Here is a 17,399-nt window from a genome sequence, read left to right on the forward strand (position 1 = left end):
ATATAGCACCATTTCATCTGACAAGGATAATACATTTCCAATGGATATTCATAGTATTCAATCTACCCTTCTTCATATAATTATATCATGCACACATATTGTGCCCGTTTCCACTCATCAAGATTTCACTTTCAGTTGAAATCTGTCATCACATGGTATATCAGACTTCATGCCAGAGTATACGATAATTTTCTTTTCTTGACACCAGTAAAAATTGTCTGTACGAAAGAATCTCCTTGACGACACCATGCAGCTTTCCATAAGGCAATCAGGGAATCCCTTCAGGAACCTTGAGTCACTGGTCAGAAAGTGAACGGGTGAATTCACCGCCAGACATCACGCAGTCTCTCCCACGATGATGGGATGTGTCCGAACACATCCCAGCATTCAAAGTGTTGGTATGCAAGAGAGAAAGTCTGCCCTCTAGTGATGATTTGCTCATCGGCCTCCGCTGAGATCTTTATTCACACCCTGTAAATGCAAGACAGAAGAAGGGAAAGGGGAAATATCACTGCAGTGGACTCCCATTATAACGAAGTCCTCGGGACCGGCAGTTTTCATTCATTATATCAAAGTTTCATTATGGCAAATGTTCACATGAGTATCCAGTCCACACAGTGATAGGAAATCTAACACATGGTCAATGAATATTTTGCAAAAATTTCTGGAAAAAAAAAATTAATTAGAACACAAAAAAATACCTAAGTGAAGACCAGCTGGTATCTTGCACTGGAAAGATTAAGCAAACCACAACTTATGTATTTGGTTTTGAATGACCAACTATATTTTCTTAATCATTTAATCCTGACAGTGCTATGAGTTTGTTGCTGACGATAATCTGTGCTTGAATACATGTAATTCAAGTGTTCATGCTTGTAGGTGTGCTACTAACTGAACATGCTTCGTGATGCGAAGTATTATGAAGCTGCAATTTGGAAGTCTGAGGTAGCAAGGATGTCATGCAAAGTATGGATGGTGGTGTCGTCAGCCGCGAGGGCAGCATTCGCAGACAAGGACCGCTGGCGTCAGCTGAGCATGGCTGCCTGCCGCCCAACGGACAAGGGCCACGTGAAGGCCTGCCTTCGCTCACCCAACTCCAGTTTGGTTAGGACACTGTGGCAGTCAAAGACGATTCGGTAGCACTCTTCCAGGTCACTCCACAAGTCATTGCTATTCGCCTCCTCATCATCATCACCATCATCATCATATTCACTATCGCCACTTTCATCGAATGAATCCAGTGCTTCGTCAGTTCTATGTGAGTGATGAATATAACATGCACATGCAAGGCAGGTGTTAGTACAATGAAAAGATCAGCCTTATAAATCCCTCCCAACGTTGATTCCCTGATTCCTGTATGATTTTTTAGACTATGTGGTTGCTGTTTATATATAAAATATTCCTTGTTATCTAGGTGATTCCATCATAGATACTTAGAAACTGTGACACCACTGAGCACTGCAAAATCACAGTGTTGAGGAATTGGCTTGTTTCCTTAGATGTTGTCAAAGAGTGCAGTACATGGTATAGATTAATCATACGCACATATACAAAAGGTCAGTTTAATGCACCCACAGTAAAAATACTTCTTGAAAACCAAAGAGTTTTAAATCTAATATCATTCATAGATTTTGATGTTCAGACTGGAAGTAGCTAAGATATTAAACTTCATATTGCCAAACATATATCTAGTTTCTTATTTTTCAATCCAATAATGCTACATTGCAAATTTCTAATACTTTTCTGTCTGTGACTCCAGCTCGGGCATTTGTTTGCACATTACATAGATGGATTGCCTCCCAGCTTTGACCAGTGCATGAGTGAAAAAAAGGGCGGGTGATACTATTTAAAGGGAATTCAGAACCAGTAAGAAATATTCTAAAAAGAAAGTAAAACTTGAAGCACAATAGTAAAAATTTTATCAAAATGGGATGAAAATTAAAAAAGGTAAAAAATTGCAAAATATGCTAATTTTTGCAAAACAGTTGATATGGATGTATGCAAATGAGTTGATTTTGTCATCACCTTATTTTTCCATTGATCATGTACAAAAAAAAGTGACGAAAATTTGATTTCTGTGCTATGAAACTTCAAAACATAATGTTATTCCTGACTGAATAACTTCAAAACAACGATCAGTCAGACGTAGACTCAGGATTTGAGACTGTGGCATAATTGCATTGAACAAAAAACTGGAAATTTCAAGCTGTTGTGAACAAAATACAAAACAAAGTTGTGAGGTGATGACATCATCTACTTACTCATCTGAATATTCATATTGTCTGTTCAAGAACTGTTGTATGAAAATTAGTGAAACTTCACAAATTCCTAACTTCCTCAATTTTTATCAGATTTTGATCAGATTTTCACTGCTGTGCTTCTGAAATTTTACACTTTCTTATCAGATTATCTTTTCACTGGTGTGGGATTTCTCTCAAGAGAAGATGAACTACACATATAAACTAATGGACACTGTTAATACTGTTATGTTTATTCATGCACAAGTCAAGGTTTTAAAACATAAATGTCATGCATGCAATCATACTCCAGATTGGAGTTAATCAAAAGGAAACTGAAGTGTACCAGATTTAGCGAACCTATATCCATGAGTTCAAGCCTTTGTCGCATCTTCAAATATTCATAATTTACATGGGAGATGTGACAGGATATGGATTACTTGCTTATTTATGTATTTATATTAATATCTATTTGAGTCAACTGCTTGCTTACGGTGTAAAACGTACTAAAATAAAAATATTTGTAATCAAAGCTGTGAAGAAAAAAAATTGATCAGAGAAAGTAAAACATGCCAATAACAAGCAAGAGAAAATGTTACGAAATGATATAAAATCATCTGAAATGGCAATCTTGGTCATGTAACTCTTACATCATTGGACAGAACATCTCATGAGCTTCAGTGCTTACAGCACTAAATACATGATTTTCTGTATACTACCTACATGTATGTACTGGTCAGTAGGCTCAAACTACCTTGCAGTACACATCCCATCACATCAATGTCTGAAATACAATGAAGAGTGTCTTTACAAATTTTCTCCTAATCTACCAGGTAAACACGTGACTGGAGTTCTTTATGGGGAATATGAGTGTCAACTGACAAGATAACCACAATGAAGCAACACATTAGCTGAGTTAGCGACTTTTATATCAATCTAAAAAAAAACACCACATAATAATCCTCTTAACATCATCAGCTGTCCAGTGGTTTTCTCTGAACTATTGCTTTCATTTCATCACTGCCATCTAGAACTACTCACTTTGATGCCTTGAGGAATCCTCCGATGGAGCCACCCTTCTTCTTGCTTGACTTGACTGGATCAGGAGACTTGGCCCTGCTTGCCTTCTTGGACCTATCCATGGAGCTGGACCTGATCCCTTTACTGGAGGACTTCCTCTCAGCACTTGGAGATCTGTCTTTGGCCTTCCCTGGCCCAACAGACCTTGCTCTTCTGAAGAGGTCCAGCTTATTAAGTTTGTCTGCCTTTGAGAGGAAACGTCCACGCCTTCCTGTTTCTTTTCTGGATCGCCTGTCATCTTCTTCTTCCTCCTTGGCCTTATCCTTCTCTTTCTCCTTCTCCTTGTCTTTGCCCTTCTCCTTTTCCTGCTCCTCATCATCATCAGTCTGCTTGGGCAGAGGATGTCCGATAGCTGCTGCTGCCCCCTTGAGTCCTGACTCTGCCACCATGGATCTAGGCCGTCGCTTACCATTGCCGTTGCCTTCTTCCAGGGTGTTACCTTTGTCTTTCTCACGTTGTCTTGTCTGAGCCAGCAGGTCAGGGTAATCTTGACCCTCTGCACTGTCAATGCTGCTGGATTTGTTTTCTGCCTCCAGTCGGGACTTGGCTGGGTCACGCACCTTGACCTCTGGCTTGGTATCCTCACGTTTGCTGACCATCCTCTTGAGGGCCGTCAGAGTGGACTCCTTGTCCTTTTTCTGGATATGCCTTTCAGAGGGCTTGGTGACATCCTCCTTCTTCTCATATTTCTTTTCAGTTTTCTTTTCTTCCTCCTGATTTTCTGTGGTTTCCTGGATTTTCTTTGCCTCTTGAGAAGCTGCCTCCTCAGCCTGGGCCTTCTTCTGCCTGCTCCTCCTCCTGCTCTTCTTTCCAGATTCAGGCTTTTCAACATCTTTTGCTTTAACCGGTTCATCTGTTGATTCCTTATTTTCTTGTGGTACAAAAGTATCTCTCACTGCTTCTGTTTTGGGTTGTTCTCTTGTTGGAGCATCTGGTTTTGAGGCATCTTCCTTCTTTTGTTCCTCCTGAGCTGCTGCTCTCTGCCTCTCTCGCCTCCTTCTTCGGCCTCCTTTATCTTTGTTCCCTTCTAGTTCTTTTACCATGGAAGAATGAGACTGCTCATCCTTCGTATGTCGGGAGCTCTTTACCTCCTCATGACCAGTTTTCTCAGTTACTTGACCAGTTAATTGGGTTGGCACTTCTGTCACCTCCGGTTCACTCTGCTTGCTGTTGCTGTTGTTTTTGTTGTCAGCTACCATCCCATGACGCCTTCTGCCATGTGAGCTGACAGTATATGTGACAGTATCTTGCTTCTTTTGTGAGCTTGGCGTTTCTGTGACTGCAGCAAGCCTTGATGACTTTGACTTCTGCCTGCTGGACCTGTCATCTAGTCTTGACGATTCAGAATTCTCCTTGTCACTGTCTGTGACAGACACAGTGTAGGAGATCCTTCCTGAAATCTTCTTGGGGGTGGCACTACTTGGTTCTGGACTAGTATTCCTCTCAAACTTGTTTCTGGTTGCTTGGATGGCTGATGTGGATTTCCTGTGTTCTGTTTCAGATTGATTGGTCTTCTCACCAGGCAAATGCTGCAGCTGTGCAACCCTTGCCTTGATAAGATCTGCAGATTTCCGCCTCTCCAGAGGCTTTTCATCTCCTGGGGGACTCTTCAGTCTCTTGATCTTCTCAGCAATGCCAGTGGACAAAGAACCAGAGGAAGAAGCTGGGGATAAGCTCTGAGGAGAAGTTTTGGTCGATCCACCTCCAGCACCCTTCTTCTCTTCGGTAGATTCTGTAAAGGCTTGACTGAGTGCCTTCACAGATCCCTCCCTCGGTCTCTCTTTCTCATACTTCAATGACTTACTCTTCTGCTTCACTGGACCAGCTTGGACTGTACTTGGGCCAGTACTTCCAGAGAACTTCTTTCGCAGATTTTGCACATCACCATTGGTTTTTTGCCTTGAGAAGTTGGAATCGTACAGTCTCCCGGTAGACGGTGAACTCCTACGAGAACTGCTCACTGAATCAGAGGACTCTCTGCGCCGATGGGCGAGAATGCTTTCAAATCTCCTACGAATGTCTGAGTCTGAACGAAGCGATATAGACTCCTGCTCACTGTCATTTGTCGTGTCTGAAAACACCTCCCTCTCCTGGCGATCTTTGCTCTGAGGGGATAGAGGGATCTTGAATGGCTGCTCTGTCTGCTCTCCTGTAGGAGACTGGAGTTGAGATCCACTTTGTCGGTCCCGTCGTCGCCTTGAACGCGGACTCTCTGCAACGCTATCCTTCACTCTTGCTTGAGCAGTTGGACTTGCCACTGGAGGCACTGATTTATCAGCAGCTGATCTCCCAGTGGATGATACAGTTGTTTTGGAGTCCTCCCTTGTCTCTGGAAGAGGTGGTTTGTCTTGGTTTGAGGTGATACCAAGTCTGATGTTCCTCCTAGCCTCACGTCTAGCTCTCCTCCTGGCGACCATGTCCTCCACTGACTCCTCCCGTGGTGCATCTGCTTCTCTCTCTGCCTCCTTGTGGGTGCTGCCAGTGGCCTCCGTCTTTGATTCTCTGCTACCCTCTTCTTGGACGTCGTTTCCTCTCCTTCTTCTGGTAGATGTCTCAATGGGACCATACAGACCAGGATACTGTCGCTTTTCAGAGTCTTCTTTAGTACTGGTTTGCTTCTGAAAAAGAACATGGTGAAGAAAACTTTGAATAAATTGCACTGTTTTCATCTTCCAAGACCCTCTCATGGATATTCAAAATGATGATTTATCAGGTACTGTCACAACCAGACTCAGTAAAGGTACATTCAATATTGTGTCTAATGATGTGAATGCACACAAAACAGGGACGGAAAAACAAACCTTCAAAACCAGAGGGCTACTGGGTCAGGAGTTACAATGAAATGTTTCAAAACTGTGATTTTTTTTTTTGTGCACAAATGTTTAAAAAACTTAATGAAACAGCTCTAATCCTACTTTGACTATGTGTGTAACCCTACTTTGACTATGTGTGGTAACACATTTACAAATGTCAACTGCAGAATGATCTCCAGGACAGCTGTACCATAAACTGCAGTAAAATATCAAATTGTTCTACATTATGCACTTTCCTAACCATCACTTTTGCCAATCAAACAAACAACACAAAAAGACATGTGAACGTATGAACTGAGAACTGAGAACATGAGAATCATAGTAGCTGGGATATTTTAATGTCCAAAGGGAAGGGCACAATGAAAACAAGGATCATATTTCCTTCCATGTAATGCTCACACAACATGAAGCTTTACTGTTATTTAATCAACCTCACTCTGGAAGTATTCCATCTGTGAAAATGCTACCTGTACATGAAATGCTACAAAAGCACACTGAATGTAGTCAGAGTTCAAGGCTGTGACTTTATAAAACTCACTGCAGCTTGTTGGAAACAACACTCTTCACAGCTATTGACCGATTCGGGTTCGTTGAGGGCAGCAGACAATATGTGGCACTGGGCACAGCCATGCGGTGTCCCAGCCGACCCCCCCCCCCCCTCTCCCCCACCCCACGGGCAACATGTTTATCGCGCACTTGTAACAAAGGTTCACGCACTAAGCAAGCATTCGCGCACTCAGTACGGCACGCCCATTGGCTAAAACAACCATGCATCAGTTTTTCATTCCGTGCGCGGAAGGGGGTGGGGGAGAGGGGAGGGGGGGTCGGCCGAAACACCGCGTAATGGCGCTGCCCATGCCAAAAATACACATAGCGCGTCACAAAATCGGTCAATACCAGAGCAAACCACTGCAGAAGAGGTTGGTATTGTAACAGTATCAAGTGTCCCTACCAGCATGTAGAATGTAGGCTCTACAGGTGTGACCCTCTAGTACACTCATCTAAGATTTTAATCTCTACTATGTGACTGTGCTAATAATGTTAACGTTACACATGGCAAGGTCATAGCCATGACAGTAAAAAAGTTGAAGAGGTCACAGGTCACCAGAAGTCACAGCAGGACATTACAGAACAAACATTACATCTTTGCTCATTGCAGAAGCTGATTTCTATAGATACATAAATGGACAGTCTGCGAGGTCTGATCTTCATAGTGGTAAAACTATCTACTGTAAAACGAGGAAAGTTCGCATGCATTTTAATTTCGCGAATTTCGCGAGCGCCAAGATTCGCGAAATTAAAATGCAAGCAAAAGTTCTTGTCTACACTATATGCATTGAATGCCAGTGGCAATTCGCGAAAATTTCATGCCGCAAAAAAAGGCCCTCGGCTCCAATTCGCGAAAATTTCATGCCGCGAATATATCATGTTTTACAGTATTTTTGTCCATACTGTCAATGTGGTTATGTACTAAAGTACAGGAGAGAGAGAGAGATAGATCAGGAAGAGAACTGTAATACCTGTTTGTCAGAGACTTGCTGTGGTTGCTGTGTTTGGAGGCGTGAGTTGGTTGGGGACGAGCTAGCAAGGGGTGGAACGCTCGTCACATGTTTCTTGGATGCATCATCATCCATCCTAATGTCTTCCGCTGCAAACATCATCCAACAGAAATGATAAACACAAAAAGCCATTATTTTAGACAATAGACAATCTATCATTATACAATTTATGACTGATTATGATGACAAACATATGCACGTGTGCAGTCAATAAATTGCTGTTACCTGCCTACACCCTATTTCCCCCCAAAAGAAAGAAACGATGATATATTGTAATCTAACCAATCAATAATATGTTCCCCTTTTAATTCTACAGCTTCCCATGTGTCTCTTTCATCCATGTCACAAATGATGCATGTTCTCTTGCCAAGTAAAAAAAAGTTCCATTATTTCTAACACAGACAAAGGGGCATCTATACAAGAAAATACGGAATGACCTGAATAATCCATAAGTGAGCTCAAGAACATGCTGGAAGTCTGAAGATTTGTTCCAGTTCCCACAACAGTTCATAATTGTCAGGAAACAGGCCTTGGTCAGAGCAGACATGGTCAGTGAAGAGAGACAAGTGACCACTGCTTACTCTCCTCTGTAATATGGCATTCATTATCACACAGTTTGTTACCATGACAACACTGAGAGGCCAGAAGACAGCAAGTTGTTATATTTATATCTTTTAGTGTAAGGTTTCCTGTCAGCACTCCCTTTTAATCACAAAATCTTGTGTAGTCTTTTATTACTCATTTCTTCTTCTTCTCCCTCATATCTATTTTTCCTATATACTTTTTTTTATCTATTTGTTCTAACATTTGATCCCTTTATTCATATGCTCCTTTTCATATCCATCTTCTCTTTCTCTCTCTCTCTCTCTTTCTCTTTCTCTCTCCCCCTGCCTTGAAGAATCTACTCTTATTCTCAATGCCATATGTTTGTTATTTGTTCAGTTTACCATTCTGGTTGTTTCTTTTTTATCTTTCTCCTCTAGCTCAGTCCATGCTCCTGTCACTGTTTCCTCTCCCTCCTCCCCCCCCCCCCTTTAAAAAAAAAATCTATTAATAAATTCTTACTTCTGTCCTGCACCATTCACTCCACTTCTTGATGTGCATGCTTAGCTGTGTCTGTGTGAACATATGTCACAACAATTAGCCTGAGTCACATACAAACCCCCTGGGACAAAACAAAGTTAGCTTCAAAACCCCTCTCTTACACAGATGTTCACACCCTATACATCCAGGGTATTGTCAAATGGTGACAGATTTTGCTCAAACAAGCTAACTTCATGGAATCCTAACTTGACCTTTCATGTTACACTTCAATATCTAGATCTCACTGAATCAATTGCAATGAAATATGAAGCCAAAGCACTGAAATTTTAACAATAGACTATCCGATTACAGCATTGCATGCATGATACCCATAAATGTTCATAGAGAAGAAATGTTATGATACAATAGTGTACTATTCAAAAATTGCCTCTGACATATTGTAATTCCCTGTTGGGTAAATTAAAGGTACACTAGGTCCCGTACGAAATTGCTTTCAAAAGCAGATGCCATGTTGTGCAGAAAGGTATCCCACACAACCACACAGTCTAAGAGAATGACCTCATTTTGTAACAATCCTTCTAGCTTAAAGTTAGAGGCATTATGTGCCTTTAGTATACCACAGAACAAAACCACACATAAAATGACAAAGAATGTGATTAAGAAATTCATTAAATATTGGGTTTTCAGTTGGAATAAGGCTAAAAGTAATAGTGATAGTTGGACCCATAGTTCATATAGCACTTTACAATCACAACTGGCAACAAATGCAGATGCAATGAATGCAGATGCAACTTGACAGTGGCTCGACAAAACTGATGAGTTCTTAAAGGACAAGTTCACCTTCATAAACATAAGGATTGAGAGAATGTAGCAATATTAGTTGAACACATCATTGAAAGTTTGAGGAAAATCAGACAATCCGTTCAAAAGTTATGAATTTTTGAAGTTTTTGTGCAGTACCCGCTGGATGAGAAGACTACTGCAGTGTATGAATAACTTAGATGTCACATGCGTACAACAATATAAGGAAAACATAAAGAGAATTTCACAAAATTCCATCTTTTGAAAAAAGTACACATTCCCCTGACTTGTTACCGACAAATGTTATGGGTAATATTATTCCCCCTGCCTTTAGAAAGAGGCAAGTCAAGTGCTCTTTTATTATGCGAAAAAAGTGAAAATATGTTGAATTTCTTTTACATTTTCTTTATACTGTTGTACGCATATGACTCACAAGCTGTAGTAGTCTCCTCATCCAGCGGTTCCAACACAAAAATTAAAAAAATTCATAACTTCTGCATCGATTGTCCAATTTTCCTCAAACTTTCACTGATGTGTTCTACTAATATTGTTGCATTTTCTCAATCCTTATGTTTATGAAGGTGAACTTGTCCTTTAACATTTTGACGGCCAGTATTACTTTGGTAACTACATAAATCAATGTAACTCAAAAGCAGATTTCTTTATGAAATAATCCCCTGGTGAGTTCTTCTTCCTACTCCACTCCCCCACCCCACCCCACCCCTCCTCCTCCCCATTTTCCTCTTTCCCAGGATCTCTTTCCCTTTCCCTCTCCTGTGCCTTCCTCTTCCTCCACTCCTCCTCTTCTTCCTCCTCCTCCTCTTCCTCCTCCTCCTCCTTCTCTACTCTTCTCCTTCTTCCTCCCCTATGCCCATCCTCTTCTTCCTCCTTTTCTCATCTCCCTCCTCCTCTCCTCTTCTTCCTCCTCCTCCCTTCTCTTTCCTGCTCCTCCCTCATCATCTCCTGTCCTCCTCCTCCTCATCCTCATCCATCATACCTGATATATGTAACGTTTCCAAGGATGGACTCCCATCTTGTCTGGATTCCGTGGACTCTGAGATGGATAGAGTGGACAGGGAATCCTTGGCGGGCTTGGTATGTCCAAGATTCCGTCCCACAATAGGATCCATGGACTGCATGTGGACTGGATTCTGTAACAATAAAATACATTTTCTTCATAACAAAACTGACCTTCCTAGTTTCCCTTTATTTAAAAGTTAAAGAACACACCATTGTGCAATGTGAATATCTATAACATACTTGAATTAGAGGAATTCCTTGTGAATGAAAACCAACCATATTGAATTTCATGGACACATACAACTGCATGCATATTCTGTGTCTCAGGATCACTGGTGAAAACAAATATTGGTATCCAACCCCCATAAGATGATTAAATCGACATAGACATTGCAATGGACCCATCAGATTTCAATAGCCAATGGATCATTGTCAATCACACATATACGTTAACTTTGTTTTCCCAATGAATATTACCCTCTTTAAACAAGGATGACAAAGCATCATGTTTGTACATTACAGCTACACAAGGAAACCATGCGGACATACAAAACAATCACTAATGTTGAGACTGGCTGCATGAAATACGCAGAGCAAATATCATCTACAATCTTCCTTGTGTTGCACAATGTTTGCATTTGGGTGCAGGTATTTGCCCAAGGAATGAGTTGGTGTACAAGAATCAGCAAACACTTCCAGGATTGTTTTGACAGGTAAGGACTGGTGCTTGAAATGTCACACAAATCACTGTTTCTACTTCAATTCTGAAAACACTGCCACTGTCAGTGACCTTTAATGTTAAATATCCTTTCTAATGTAGAATTATGTTGTAAGTTGATGTTCAAGTGGCCATTGGACTAATACACATATAAATACCACGTCAGCCAAACTTTATTTGTGCATGAGGGCAGCAACTTATAAACTTTGTTTAGAAAAGAATAACATCCATCCATCAAAATCAAATAAACTAAAAGCACCCGAAAGCTTGTGATGGTATCTCTGCGAAACGTTATGTTAACCTACGATTTGGTTGAGTTCTGGTCTAGCTAATTACCTAATGATTCTTTGCAGACAGGTGCTGTTTAGGCATACTACACAGTTTGAACATAAAAACTAAAAATAACACGGACGCATCAAACTTACATAGCTCCTGTCTCTAGCTGAGAAGCTTTTGGCTCTCTTGAAGACGTTGCCCTGGTTACGGAGATAGGATATCTCCTGCGACTGACGCTCCAGTTCCAACTGCAGGAGCCGGATCATGTTTTCCCGCTGCTGGAGACTGCGCTTCAGATCCTCGTTGGGGGCGCCCTGCTGTCGAGGAGACACATCGGCTGTCTGCACCTCTGCTTCTGTCTTCTCCGGGAACTTGAGAGGGTCTTGAATTTTGTGCAGAAAAGTCATTATGGGGAGAAGTAATTATTATATTATTTTACGGGGTAAGTAACAACAACACTTCAGTCTCTGTTTTGCATTTTTATCTTCATTTTTTAAAATGAATTCTCACTCCACACATTTGCACCAGAGTTGATCAAAATATTTACTGCTCCTCAAAGTGGCATACCATAGTGCACATTGGGTATTCTTCACTTACTTCAATACATTCCCAGATTTGCAGGTCAGTTCACTCATAAACTAGGTGAAAACAACCACCTCTGGTACACCATAAATGAATGTTGACTTGATCTATCAACTGCAACAAACATAATTCTCCAATACCACATTTTCAATGTCAATATAATAGAAAATTAAGAAGAGATAGATAGAGGCTTATGCATGTACATAAGACCTAGTAATTGCGGATAAGATCTATTTGCAAATTGCAAATTTTGTGTGAGCAGTGTTGCACATGCAGCCATAAAATACATAAGCCTCAGAGATGAAAATTATACCAGCACATTTTAAAGTTCAGGGGATATCTAATGCTAGTAAGAATTACATTGACACAATGGGCAAGCACATGCATACAACAGACAGAATTAAAAGGGTATTTGGGGGAATCAAAATGCAAGGGTTGATCAAATGTGCGTAAAATCAAAATATCTTGTTATGAAGAAAATATGGGACCAATCAGTAAAATCAAGATGAATCATTAAGAAAAGAATTTTCCAGTGTTAATTCAACCACAGTTAGAGGCAACTGGCATTTCCACACTGCAAAAATAGAGACAGAATCATCAGGATAAAACATCTCACAGAGTGACGCAAACAAGTCAAGACACAAAAAGTCCAGAAATCAAATCTCTGAGTAGTCATCTCTACATATGTCACCAGTGCAATTTAACAAAAAAATGAATTTGGAAAAACAAACTCTTTGCTGGTATTCACATATACATGTTTGTCATCTTTGGCTTCTGTAAATAATATTCAAAATTCAGGACTAACAAACCACTATTTTAAGGCATCTGCTCTTGGGTGTGTAAATGACTTTGTGAGTGCACATAAGTATGTACAAATGCCTTCAAGTAAGGACCATCCTAGAAATCCACCCATATTAAACTGGGACTTCATAATGGATTCATTCAAGGCCCTTTAAGGTGCCATGGGCTTTTTACTAGAGTGAAAACATATTTACAGCTGGTCCCAATCTATACGAGCATAGGTTGCTCCATGGCATGAATTATCTGAGCTCAGGCTGAAATGTATCAAGTCCAACATCCTCTCCTGAATATTTTACAGTCAGGCCTTGGGGTCCAGTGTTATGTGGTAAAACAAAATAAAACAAAACATCTCAAGAGGGGACAGGGTAGATTTGAAGGCATCTGCATGCATTTCTGTATGTGTGTGTTTGTGTGTATGAGCTATCTTTGTTGAAACTCTCAAGAAAAGACTGCATTCTTCACAAATCACTCAGTATCGCGAGGGTCCAATAAGAGGAAGCATCAGTTCGGCATCTCTAAATGAAAGAATTATGTCCACTGAGTCACAAATATCCATCGGCTCACCGTCTTCCCCTTTCTTCACCTTCAGTGTAACCTCTCTTGCAGAATATGCCTTCTGTTTTAGTATTATTGGTGCAGGAAGGTTGATAAGAACAGAAATGGACACTTGGGTTTTGATGTATCATACTTCTCAATTATGACTTTAGCAGGCACAGAATCATAAAAATAAACAATAGGGCCTACCCCAAAGGAAATTACAAAAAAAATCACAAGAAACAACTCCTAAGTGTTTGTTTTGTGCAAGGAGATAGAAGAAGTACATGATTTCAATATCCCTGCTTAAATCACTCTCTTTTTCTCTATTTTAAAAAGTCAGGCTGACGCTTTTCTAGGACATTTACAATTTGCCTGTGATACTCAGATGAAATAACTTGACAAATGAAATGAAACCAAGAAAGGAAAAATTTACACCTTTACTATTGCCGTAAGTGACACCTTCCATTTTATATATCCTTTGCTCACTATTTACATTTTTACACAATCCAAGGGTTTGTTTCCATCCCTTTTTCCATTCCTCCTACTCCACTCCCACAAGAAAAAAAAAAAGATTATATATAGACTTTTGCTGCAACTTCAATCGCCTTCCATACAACAGCACACTTCAATAACATTGGCTTTTGAAAACCTGCATTTTTTCTGATTTTGTTGTTATTGAAGCAAAATTTAGAAAATTGAATATGAATCCCTTCTTGCCAAGAGAATGACCACAAAATGATTATACCCTTTTGTCAATCTTTTTTGTCACTAAAGCATTGCCTTTTAAAACAATATTTTTCCACTGCCTACTGCCTTCAAACTCATATTAATTGTATCAATATTAATAATTTCACAAACACTTCCAAAATGTTAGTGAAAAAAAGTTGAATCAAATCATAGGTCATGCCACTAAACTTCAACAACCTGAAACTGACACAATTCATTATTCTCCTACAATCATCACTTAATGTAATCCCAAAAATATATCATAAAAAAATTTTTGCAAAAGTGTTTTTCAGAGAAGAGGTTAAAAATGTAATATTTCACTATGATATTGGATGGCTTAAACCTTAAAAAAACTGAATGCAAGGTGTGAAAAGCAATGCCTAAGTTATAAAGAAAAATAAGAGATCTTTTCTATGAAGCTCAGTTTATATGCACATTACTTTATTAAAAAAAAACAACTTAGTGATTACATTTCAAAAGCTGTCTTTGATAAGTCTCTTGAAAACAGACAAAGAATCACATGACAGATATAGGTTCTCTCCACTATCAAAATTTATTTACAGACCTTGACCAAACAGATATTTCAAAAGTGCAAAAGGTTATGGCATCAGACCTTTATATGCCACTGTTTTTGATATACAGCTGCAAAGCCGTAAAAAAAGAAAAACAAAGAACAATAAAAAACAAAAAAGCACATACAGTGACAAGGATAGATTTGAGAAATGATGCTTTAATATTCCCGGTCCATGCTACCCGCAATGATAAGTCTATGAAATATTATTTTATAGTTAAGGGCCATTCATCTAAAACGACAGCAATAAATAAATATACACACTGCAAACACGCTCCACTACTGGAGAGAAGGAAAAAGATTCTTCTCTGTACAATCCCACCAATGATGATATCTCACAAGACATGGGAGACAATGTAACGTTGCAGACAGTTCATGCCGTTAAATCGAGCCAGAAACTCCAAGACACCAATCCTTGTTAAAAGAGAATGAGGAGAGATTGGAGGAAAGAAAATTGGACAGTTCATGACATGTTACGAAGAAAACAAAGCATCTCAGCTCTTAGAGACACCGACCTGTTGAGGTGCACCCGTCTACCACCCCTCTGCCATCGCTCTCTTCTAACCCTTCAACGACCTCCGACCCAGTGTCAGGGGTCTTGTCCTCAGGACTAGTACCCTCCTGGGTCGGGTCATCAAGGGGTGATGTTGTTTGGCAGAAGGGTGCGGATGATGATGCTGCTGCTGATGCTGGTGGTAGCGGAGGGATACCAGGCGCCTCCTTCCTCCTCTGGTACTGCTGCTCCAGTATCTCCACCTGTGATTTGATGTCGTTCAGTTCTTCTTCCAGGAGAGACTCCCCGATGGAGGAGCAGGTGCTCATGCGCTTGTGGGAGAGATCTGGTGGGAGAGGCAGACAATGTGTGCAACAGGTTGCGGGAGGGGTTCAACAAGCCGTGGGGTATTAGGGGGTAGGGAGGCATCTGATAACTACATTAACGGCCAGTAAGCCTATGTGCATGCTTGGTTTGTACAAGAAAACACAGTAAAATTCGAAGTAGGCCTACAGCAATGGAAACAATGGAATGGTAATACAGTGGTCGAAGAACATCACAGAAGATGGAAATAGAGTAAATAGAGAAACACTGAAGACATGGTAATACACACAGAGGCATGGAAGGGATCACTACGAAGTATTGAACAACATCTGTAATATTAAACAGTAGCAGAGAACATGAAAAATAACAGCAAGATGGGACAAAGTGGGAATGATAGAAAAAGTGACAAATAATGCAGAGGACAGGAAGAAGACAGAGCATCTGAATTGATATGCATACAAGAAGGAGCATGATAACAGACAGATCTGAGAAATCTGCTTGTTTTATATCTCCATTGTCATACAGGAAGACTTGAGGTAAATTATGATTTCTTTCAACATTGCAGTTGTATGTTTGTTCCCTAAAAAAACTGGACCATTTAAAACTGTTTTGTTCTGACAGCATCCTTGATTACGTAATTTTGACAGAAAAACTGGTTGCAGGTATTTTTTATTTTGACACAGATGAATCTTTACAACTTCTGCACAGACTGAAAAGAAAAAAAAGTACTATGCTGATCGTACAGCTTAAATCTGCAACAAGAAGTGACATGGAAGATATGAATGAAACACGAATCCTCCGTTGCCTCTGGGCAAAATGTCACACTTCTTGCCAGACAGGTTAAAAGATAGAGACTCTTGGCTTTCGAGACACATTCCTTGGGAGGTTGGGAAATGTTACACCTCTGACTATATATAGGCATTGATTCATCCGATTTGGTGAAGAATTCCCAGCACCCTATGACGTGGTTAACCTTTGTAACAAGTGTTCATTACTCTAGCTCTCCCTCCCTCCATCTCTACCCTTCGTTCTCTTGTGTGCCCTGTATTCTTCTACCGAGCGAAACTTTCCATGACCTGAATGCATCAAGGCAGAGTTAGTGATGGACTGAAACAGTTGTGAATGGAGACACAAACAACATACAACAAATATGGTAGGAAAAGAAAAAGAGAGAGGGGGGAGAGATCCCTCAGAGAAGTGATAGAAAGAGGAGAGTAAGGGGAAAATGACAAAGAAAGAGGGGCAAGAAAGGAAAGCATAGACAGATAAGACAGACAGTGACTGGTGACAGAATAGTGACAAAGAATGGTCGGGGGTAAAATCCTCAGAAACCTGGGGGGTGTTTATCAACATTTGTCGGCGCTGACAGCTTGAATCACCATAGTAACAGTCAGTGACCAGAGCATCTCAGCCAATCAAAACCAAGGATTTTGCTGAAATTGGTCAGCGCTGACAGTTGTCGGCGCCGACAAGCGTTGATGAAACACCCTCCTGGTGTGGGCTTCTCACACGTTAATGAAAACAGTACTTTCCAGCCTTCGTTGTGGCAAAAATTATCAAGCGCTTATTAGTTCTGGCAGATTTTCATCCACAAAATATGTGAAAAATTTTAGACTCAGTGCTTTTCATTTGAGTTCACAGTACATCATGGCAGAAAGGAGCATTAGTGTTCTCACTAGGGGCTAGCTACGTGGGGAGGAGTTTCTACGAAATGCTGCATGCCGGTACAAACATTCAGCTGTTGAGCCACATGGCTGCTGGTTGACAACAATGCAAGCACTAGACAACCCACATCTAAGCATTCACATTCAAAGTCT

At 40.4% G+C, this 17,399-nt stretch overlaps 1 pseudogene; it reads right to left on the bottom strand.

The window, feature by feature from the left end:
• Positions 1–17,399, bottom strand: part of LOC139731338 (uncharacterized) — an 82,500-nt pseudogene continuing 65,101 nt past the window's right edge.

This window comes from Diadema antillarum, unplaced genomic scaffold, assembly GCF_040938485.1.
Source record: "Diadema antillarum isolate AM-2024a unplaced genomic scaffold, OU_Dant_1.0 seq00000368_RagTag, whole genome shotgun sequence".
Taxonomy (NCBI): Eukaryota; Metazoa; Echinodermata; class Echinoidea; order Diadematoida; family Diadematidae; genus Diadema; species Diadema antillarum.